The 9427-nt window shown below is 40.2% G+C and overlaps 1 non-coding gene and 1 pseudogene across 1 annotated transcript; both read left to right on the plus strand.

The window, feature by feature from the left end:
• Window positions 1–3843: 3843 nt before the first annotated feature.
• On the plus strand, window positions 3844–3950 carry LOC136121816 (U6 spliceosomal RNA). The gene has a single exon (XR_010655818.1). It is a non-coding gene; the product is annotated as a U6 spliceosomal RNA (small nuclear RNA).
• Window positions 3951–8039: 4089 nt separating this feature from the next.
• On the plus strand, window positions 8040–8325 carry LOC136121161 (HIG1 domain family member 1A, mitochondrial pseudogene; annotated as a pseudogene).
• Window positions 8326–9427: the final 1102 nt, after the last annotated feature.

Genomic DNA, 9427 nt, shown 5'->3' on the forward strand with positions numbered 1-9427 from the left:
TAAATAGAATTCCATGAGGCACTGGGATATTTAATATAAAACTAAATTTACTTTCTTCTTTCTTACAGTGGAGGATTTTAATATACCGCTCAATAAATCTTTTTTTTAAAAATAAATCTATTTATTTTTGGCTGTGTTGGGTCTTTGTTGCTGTGCACAGGCTTTCTCTAGTTGCAGTGAGTGGGGGCTACTCTTCATTGTGGTGCGTGGGCTTCTCATTGCAGTGGCTTCTCCTGTTGTGGAGCATGAGCTCTAGGCACATGGGCTTCAGTAGTTGTGGCACATGGGCTCCATAGTTGTGGCTCACGGGCTCTAGAGCACAGGTGCTGTAGTTGTGGCACACAGGCTTAGTTGCTCCATGGCACGTGGGAACTTCCTGGACCAGGGCTCAAACCCCTGTCCCCTGCATTGGCAGGCAGATTCTTAACCACTGTGCCACCAGGGAAGTCCCTCTCAATAATTCTTAGATCAAGTATACAAAAAAAAAATCAATGAATGTATAGAAGAAGATCTGAAGAACACAAATAAGTCAATATAAATATAAACTAAATGCCCATGATTTGGAGAATATGCATTTTTTTAAAAAAATTTTTATTGGAGTATAATTGCTTTACAATGGTGTGTTAGTTTCTGCTTTATAACAAAGTGAATCAGTTATACATATACATATGTCCCCATATTTCTTCCCTCTTGTGTCTCCCTCCCTCCCACCCTCCCTATCCCACCCCTCTAGGTGGTCACAAAGCACCGAGCTGATCTCCCTGTGCTATGCGGCTGCTTCCCACTAGCTATCTATTTTACGTTTGGTAGTGTATATACGTCCATGCCACTCTCTCACTTTGTCCCAGCTTACCCTTCCCCCTCTCCATATCCTCAAGTCCAGAGAATATGCATTTTTAACACAAATGGAGCAGTTATGTTCTAGATCAGGGTTTGGTAAACCTTTTCTCTAAAGAGACAGATAATAAATATTTTGGCTTGGAATACCATATGGTCCCTCTCTCAACTACTCAATTCTTGCTTTTGTGGACATATACAATATGTAAACAAATGAGTGTGGCTGTATACCAATAAAACTTTATTTATGAAAACAAGCAGCAGGACTTCCCTGGTGGAGCAGTGGTTAAGAATCCGCCTGCCAATGCAGGGGACACGGGTTCAATCCGTGGTCTGGGAAGATCCCACACGCCGTGGAGCAACTAAACCCGCATGCCACAACTACTGAAGCCCGTGTGCTGCAACTACTGAGACCTGTGCTGCAACTACTGAGGCCCGTGCCCCTAGAGCCGGTGCTCCGCAACAAGAGAAGCCACCGCAGTGAGAAGCCCGCGCACTGCAACAAAGAGTAGCCCCGCTTGCTGCAACTAGAGAAAGCCCACACACAGCAACGAAGACCCAATGCGGCAAAAAAAAAAAAAAAAAAAAAAAGAAGCAGAAACAAAAAAACAAGCAGCAAGGGAATTCCCCGGCAGTCCAGTGGTTAGGACTCCAGGCTTCCACTGCAGGGGGCACAGGTTCAATTCCTGGTCAGGAGACTAAGATCCCGCAAGACATGCAGTGCAGCCAAAACAAACAAAAAACAAGCAGCAAGCCACATTTGGCCCATAAGTTACAGTTTGACAACTCCCATTCTAGACCATAAAGCAAGTGTCAATCTATTTCAAAGACTCAGTCTCATGAAAACTATGCTATTTGACTATAATAAAATCAAAAATTAAATCAATAACAGGGACTTCCCTAGTGGTCCAGTGGTTAAGAATCTGCCTTCCAGTGCAGGGGACACAGGTTCGATCCTTGGTCAGGGAACTAAGATCCCACATGCTGCAGAGCAACTAAACCTGTGTGCCACAACTACTGAGCCTGTGTTCTAGAGCCCACGAGCCACAACTACTGAGCCCACGTGCCACAACTACTGAAGCCTGCGTGCCTAGAGCCCGTGCTCTGCAACAAGAGAAGCCATAATGAGAAGCCCGCTTACCGCAACGAAGAGTAGCCCCCGCTCGCCAGAACTAGAGAAAGCCCACGTGCAGCAACGAAGACCCAATGCAGCCAAAATAAATAAATAAAATAAATAAAATTTAAAAAAAGTAATTCTTGACTATATCTTAAGAAGAATAGGTGAAAACAACAATAGTGGGCTTTTAATGAATCCTCTTTGAAACTCTTAGGATAGTTCAGTGAAATGTAATCATTTTCAAGAGTTCAAATATTTTCCTAGACTTTCCTGGGGTTGTCACTGGAGTTGACTTTAAAAAAAAGGCAAATACCACCCCTAGAGAAGAGGGGTAAATTGGTTATGGTTAAAGCGGGGGAGGTGGGAGGGAGGGTATCAAAAGAGTTAAGTGTTGGCAAGAATTGGGTCATAAATAGAATAAGAGAACTCTTATGACATCTACTTTTGGATCAACAATATTAAAAAAAACTTTGTTTTTCAGTTGTACAACATAAGGAAATCAGCAATAAAATTATGTTAGACGTTTTCAAAATTCTCTTTCTGTAGCCAAAAAAAAAAAACCTCACAAAGGGATTATAGCGAGTCCATACAAATGGGTGATCTATTTCATTGTATCAATACAAATGATTATATTGTTTGCGCAGAAATATATATTTTTAATAGTAGGATTCAAGTACAAAATAACTTGGAGAATGCACATATGGGTTATTATAAAAATCGTACAAAGAAGTCTTTACCTACAATAAAGGTACTTGTTCAGATTAGACAAAGATGTTCAAACACATATAAACAAGGATGTCTAAAACTTACACGCTTCAGTTCTTTCAGAATGAGCCAAAAGGAGGCTTTCAGGTTTAAAAGAAAAAAAACTAACAAGTCTATTTTGACTGAATGTCACATATGAAAGTAAGTGACTAATAATAACAGAAGCATGAAAATCTAAGCACCATGAAGCCCACTGTTAGAAAAATCCTTCTATTCAGAAGTTCCTTTTGATATGTACTAGCCATTGTTGTTGCCAGTGAGCACCAATCTCCCCCCACCTCTCCCTAACAGACATAAGACAGACCTCAAATGACGAAGGCAGGGTATACTGCCTTTCTACTCTGGTAAGGTTTGTGTGCAATCACATTTTTCATCTCTAGATGGTGCAAGCTGAAAGTAATTTCTCTTTTTCAGGGTTTAGCTACATGAGATGATTTGTAATATCTTCAGGTTTACTTTTTGTGCATAACCATAGAAAAGGCATTTCTGACCTTATTTATTACAGTTTGCTTAGTCTATTTCTTATATATATATGTTTTCATATTCTTTTTTCATTATGGTTTATTACAGGACATTGAATAGAGTTCCCTCTGCTAAACAATAGGACCTTGTTGTTTATCTGCTTAGTCTATTTCTTAACACACTTATCTATGATCTACAGAGGTCAATAAATACAGAAAAGAAACTTTACTAAATGTGTCCTAACAGCCATTTCCTATCAGATTCTATTGAGTTAAATTTCTAATGTACAATAATTACAATAATTATTTTAAATGGTCTAAAATATTCTGGGGAAAAAAATTTTTTTTTACTTAAAATAATTTGACATTAAAATCTAGTAGAATCTTCTTAGAACATAATTCAACACAACAGATTCAGATCTGCTAAAGGTCAAAATATTACCACGGCTGGCAAACCTTTTCTGTAAAGGGCAAGATAGTAAATATTCGAAGCTCCATTGTAGCCTAAAAGCAGCAACGACAAGATGCAAACAAGTGGGTGTGGCTGTGTCCTGAGATTCCTCCGGGCTGTAGTTTGCTGATTCCTGTTATTTACGGCAAAAGCCTGATTTCTTAAGATAAGTCACTGTTGTTTTTAAACACCCCCTCCAAAACTGGATGCCTGTGCTCTCTTCAGCAGCACATATACTAAAATTGGAACGATACTGAGAAGATTAGCATGGCCCCTGTGCAAGGATGACACGCAAATTCGTGAAGCATTCCATATTTTTGTAAAGCAATTATACTCCAATAAAGATGAAACAAACAACTAAATAAATAAATAAATTAATTAATTAAAAAAAACAACTGGATGCCTGAGTCTGTTACAGATTATATTTAGTTTGGGTCATGATATGAAAAATAGTTGAGTTCACATAAAAATCCAGATTTCCATCTTCTCTTGGGGAAAAAAACCTCTAAGGACCTAGAAACACTGAGCCCAGAAAATGAGCTGAGGTTGAATATTCTGTCCTCTCCTTGGACAGATCAGGTGCTTTCCAGCTGCTGCTGTTCCCACAGGCTGGCTTGTTCACTCACCTTTCCACAGCGCTGGGCACTGGGACTGAGACCTCTTAGAACTGGAAAACCTCCATCAACTCTGTCCCCTAATGCTCTTCCTTATGCCCTTTCACTGACTACCCATTTATCTCCTCCTACCCTGGCCTACATTCTTCTATATTTCAGCTCTCATTGTTTTCATTTAAATGCATCAAAACACGTAGTAATAATAACATGACAGCAATGAGCGATTATTTACAACACACTTTTGCTGCAAATATGAAAACAAGAGCTCGTATTAGTAAAAAATCTTCATTTTGATTAACTCTCCTCATATACATCATAAGAATGAAATAATATTACTATGTCTCAGATACAAACCAGGAAACATTCCAATTTTTTTAAATCTTTATATAAAAAAATAATCATTTTTCAATTTAAAAAGTAATCTTTTGGACTCCCCTGGTGGTGCAGTGGTTGAGAGTCCGCCTGCCGATGCAGGGGACATGGGTTCGTGCCCCGGTCCGGGAAGATCCCACATGCTGCGGAGCACCTGGGCCCGTGAGCCATGGCCGCTAAGCCTGCGCGTCTGGAGCCTGTGCTCCGCAACGGGAGAGGCCACAACAGTGAGAGGCCCGCGTACCAAATAAATAAATAAAAATAAAATAAAATGTAATCTTTTTATAGTAGTCTATATTTTTTTCAAAAAAGCTTTTATATACATTAATTAACTTTAACATCCATGGATTTCTGGAATTGGAATTGAATAATAAGTCTGAATAACTTATTGAATTACTCAGATTGTATTATTACCTCATTCACAGATTTTTGTTTTATATTCATCAATACATGTCTGAATCAATGTGAGAAACGATTTCCAGATCAATGCCCTCATGAGAAAGACACTAAGCCCTGCACTGTGTGGACTTCTCACAGTTTTACCTTATTTACTCCTGTATTTTCCTCTTTCTGTATTTCTTTCCTCTTTCAATGTTGAGGAGAAAATGCAAATATTTTCCTTTCTTCATTTTCCTAGGTTTATGCTTAGGTTTAAGGTTCCCGTGTGCCTGACATCGTTTGTCCTTCTTTACTTCCAAAATTAGATGCAGTTTAAAAAGTCCTTTGATTTTTAAATCCTTTGGTTTTTTTGTAGGTGGATTATTCCTGAGCCTTTGTTAGACACAGCTAACATGGCTTGGTCTCACTGGTGCCCAGTTCCCATCCTGAAGCTAGCCAGGAACCCAGCAAGAGTTGCCTTATTAGAACAAAGGACACTCCTATCACCCAGGAAATTGCAAGGGATTTAGGAGCTCTGTATCAGGGACCAGAGTCAAAGACCAAATATTAGAACAAAAGATGCTCCTAGCACGTTTATCACATAGGAAATTACAAAGGCTTTAGGAGCTCTGGCCAGGAGCCAAAGACCAAAATATATATTAATATTTATTACATCAAAATATCATATGTATGTACCATCTGAACCACTATTTAAATTTTAATTGATTTATCTTTATATACATTATTTTAAAAAGAAAAATTGCTATTTAAAAAGGAAACATTTGATAGGAAACAAAAACCAGGATTGCTGACTATGACTAGAAGATAACCATAGGAATAAGTATGAGACTATAAAAATTAAGATATTCTTTAAATATACCACCAATATATTTCATCAAATGTACCACTAATATATTTGAGAAATGCTCTTAGGGTTCACCAGCTTCTAGACGTAGTGTGAGAAGACTTCCAAGTGCTACTTGGGCACAGGTAGTTTGATGGAAACGTTTCCATTAACCCTTTGCTACAATGCATCTGCCTGAGAATGTGCCCATGAGAGGGTCAGGGTCTCCTTTCCCTCCTCCTCCTTTTTCAAAATCTCACTTCTCCTACTTCATAAAAGACAGAGAATTGTTCTATGGTTCTTCACCTGGGAGACATGGGTGTTATTGGGCTAGAAAACAAAATGGCAGTTTGAAATATTTGTGTCCGTTTTTTTTTTTAATTTATTTGGCTGTATAGGGTCTTAGTTGCAGCGTGAGGGATCCTCGTTGCAGCATGCAGGATCTTTCGTTGAGGCACGTGGGCTTCTCTCTAGTTGTGGCAGGTGGGCTCCAGAGCACGCAGGCTCAGTAATTGTGGAATGCGGGCTCTCTAGTTGTGTGCGTGGGCTTAGTTGCCCCACGGTATGTGGGATCTTAGTTCCCTGAGCAGGTATAGAACCTGAGTCCCCTGCATTGGAAGGCAGACTCTTAACCACTGGTCCCCCAGGGAAATCCCTTGTGTCAGTTCTGAAAAAAATAAATGAGTCCAAGACCAGATTTAAAAATCATTTTGTCAGGCTTCCCTGGTGGCGCAGTGGTTGAGAGTCCGCCTGCCGATGCAGGGGACACGGATTCGTGTCCTGGTCCGGGAGGATCCCACATGCCACGGAGCGGCTGGGCCCATGAGCCATGGCTGCTGAGCCTGCGCGTCTGGAGCCTGCGCTCTGCAGCGGGAGAGGGCACAACAGTGAGAGGCCCGCGTACCGCCAAAAAAGAAAAAAAAATCCTTTTGTCAGTCCAGTGGTTTCTCATTTTTTACTTTCAACAAAATAGATGGATATAATTTACAACAACTTTCAATGATAGCTTACTGTATACATTTTGGCATAAAACTCAGGAGTTCACAGAGTTGAGTGATATAGCTCTAAAAAAAATCTCTTCACCATTTTAAACACATTTGTGTGAATAAGGTTTCTCAGTGCTTATAATGGATAATGGTGGATATCATTTTGCTATGATATTCAGATTCCATTGGCTACTTTAAAAACTGTAAAGGGATAGTTTTATTTTAAAAACTCAGTATATACCATGTTGGAAAATACATCTTTTGTAGCTATTTAAACTTAGGATATAAACTTTCATATGTCAATTTTAAAATGTGTGACAGGGACACTGTTTTACAAAATTCTTTTTGAGATTATGGAAGCAAAATAATTTGAAAACCAGGAAATCTTAAATATGTCAGAGATTTTTAAATCTACTAATTGTGAAATAAAGAATGTTGCCACCGTCCAGTTCTACAAGAATCAAGTCACTAGCCACTACAGTTGCTGACCTACAATACACCCTGAAAGGAATTCAGGGTGTAGATCAAGATGAGGTACTCTGTGCTCTGGGGAAACAGGCAAAATAAGCCCTTAGTTAGAAATATTTCAGGAGAAATTTTTTATGAACCTGGATTCTTGCATCTTCCATACTTAGAAAAGCACTAAAATCATTAACTGAGATGTCTGTTCCTTGTGACTAGTAGCAACATTCTACCAAGATGTGTGCTTGAGTGCATGTACCCCTTTGCCCAAATCACATGTATACTGACCTACCTCTTCAGAGTAGTTCCTCAGAGCTGAGAGGCTCTCTCCCAGGCTATAGTCCTTAGTAAGCCCCCAATAAAACTGAAACTCATAGCTCTTACGTTGTGTATTTTTATTTCAGTCCACATATTCATGAATCCTTACTGAAAACATTACTCAAATACAAATTCCAACTGCCAGAGTAATACTCAAAATCAAGAACTCAAGACTGGAAAAGTCAGAGTAAGAAAACAGAAGTGGAACATCAAAAACAATTCACCTCACAAAATTGAGTATAAATAGCTGTGCTATAATTTGTTTTCAAATTTAAAATTTTTCAAAAGTGAGCTCCAAATGAATGCAAACGTTAAAGCCAATTCTTGGCGGGCGGGACCAGGAGAAGCCTGATGGATGGCAGGTACGGGAGGTGGGCCAGAAGCCGGTTGGAGCCTGAGATGTCCTGTAGTTGTCTAAAAAGTCTTCAATCACTATGTCAAGTGATACAGATGTTTCTTCTTGTTCATATGATGAAGATCAGGGATCTAAACTTATTAGAAAACCTAGAGAGGCACCATTTGTCCCCCTTGGAATGGCACGTTTTGCAGCAATCATTGTGTGTGGATTATATATTTAAATTGAAGAGCAGGGTAAATACTAAAACGTCTGTTCACCTGATCCACATGCACATGGCAGCCCAAGGCTTTGTTGTGGGAACAATTATTCTTGGTATGGGCTATTCCATGTATCAAGAATTCTGGGTAAAACCTAAACCTTAGAAGAGGAGATGCTGTCTTGGTCTTGTTAATGGTGCTTGCTTTAGTTAGACATCTCATATTGAGGTTACATGTTTATGTTGAAAATAAATTGTTTGGATCAGACAATAACATGGTAATTTGAATACTGGCTTCCTTTCTTGCAGGCTCGATTTGCCTGGTGACCAAGTTACTGATGACTAGTTCACTAGCTATGTCATTCAGGGGAGTCAAATTAGCACAAAAGAAACAGGTCACTTTTTTTTTTTTTTTTTTTTTGCGGTACGCGGGCCTCTCACTGTTGTGGCCTCTCCCATTGTGGAGCACAGGCTCTGGACGCGCAGGCTCAGCGGCCACGGCTCACGGGCCCAGCCGCTCCGCGGCATGTGGGATCCTCCCGGACCGGGGCATGAACCCGTGTCCCCTGCATCGGCAGGCGGACTCTCAACCACTGCGCCACCAGGGAAGCCCCAAAACATGTCACTTTTAAATGCACTTGATAGTGGTACAATGTCCACCTGCTTAAACTCTTCTGATGAAATTAGTTCTAAAGAGGACAACATGCCAATCCTGAAATGCTCCCAGTTGCTGCAGAATATCATATACTTTTGATGTAATGTAGGAATCCTATTTACCCCAGTTAATTTAACTCTTTCTGACCGCCTTGTGGAATGAGTACTGTTTTAAGGGCTGGTTAGCTCTTGAGGAACCCTTTCAGAACAGCACATGGAATACAACATTATAAACCTCCTGGCAAGTATGTGTGTGTGTTTTAAACCAAACCTAAAAAGCTGATAACGGAGCTGCTTAGAAGTAATTTTTTTTTTTTTAAGATGTTGGTGGTAGGAGTTTATTAATTAATTAATTTATTTTTGCTGTGTTGCGTCTTCATTTCTGTGCGAGGGCTTTCTCTAGTCGTGGCAAGCGGGGGCCACTCTTCATCACGGTGCGTGGGCATCTCACTATGGCGGCCTCTCTTGTTGCGGAGCACAGGCTCCAGACGTGCAGGCTCAGTAGTTGTGGCTCACGGGCCTAGTTGCTCCGCGGCATGTGGGATCTTCCCAGACCAGCGCTCAAACCCGTGTCCCCTGCATTGGCAGGAAGATTCTCAAACACTGTGCCACCA

This window comes from Phocoena phocoena, chromosome 3 (genome assembly GCF_963924675.1).
Source record: "Phocoena phocoena chromosome 3, mPhoPho1.1, whole genome shotgun sequence".
In the NCBI taxonomy this organism is placed as follows: domain Eukaryota; kingdom Metazoa; phylum Chordata; class Mammalia; order Artiodactyla; family Phocoenidae; genus Phocoena; species Phocoena phocoena.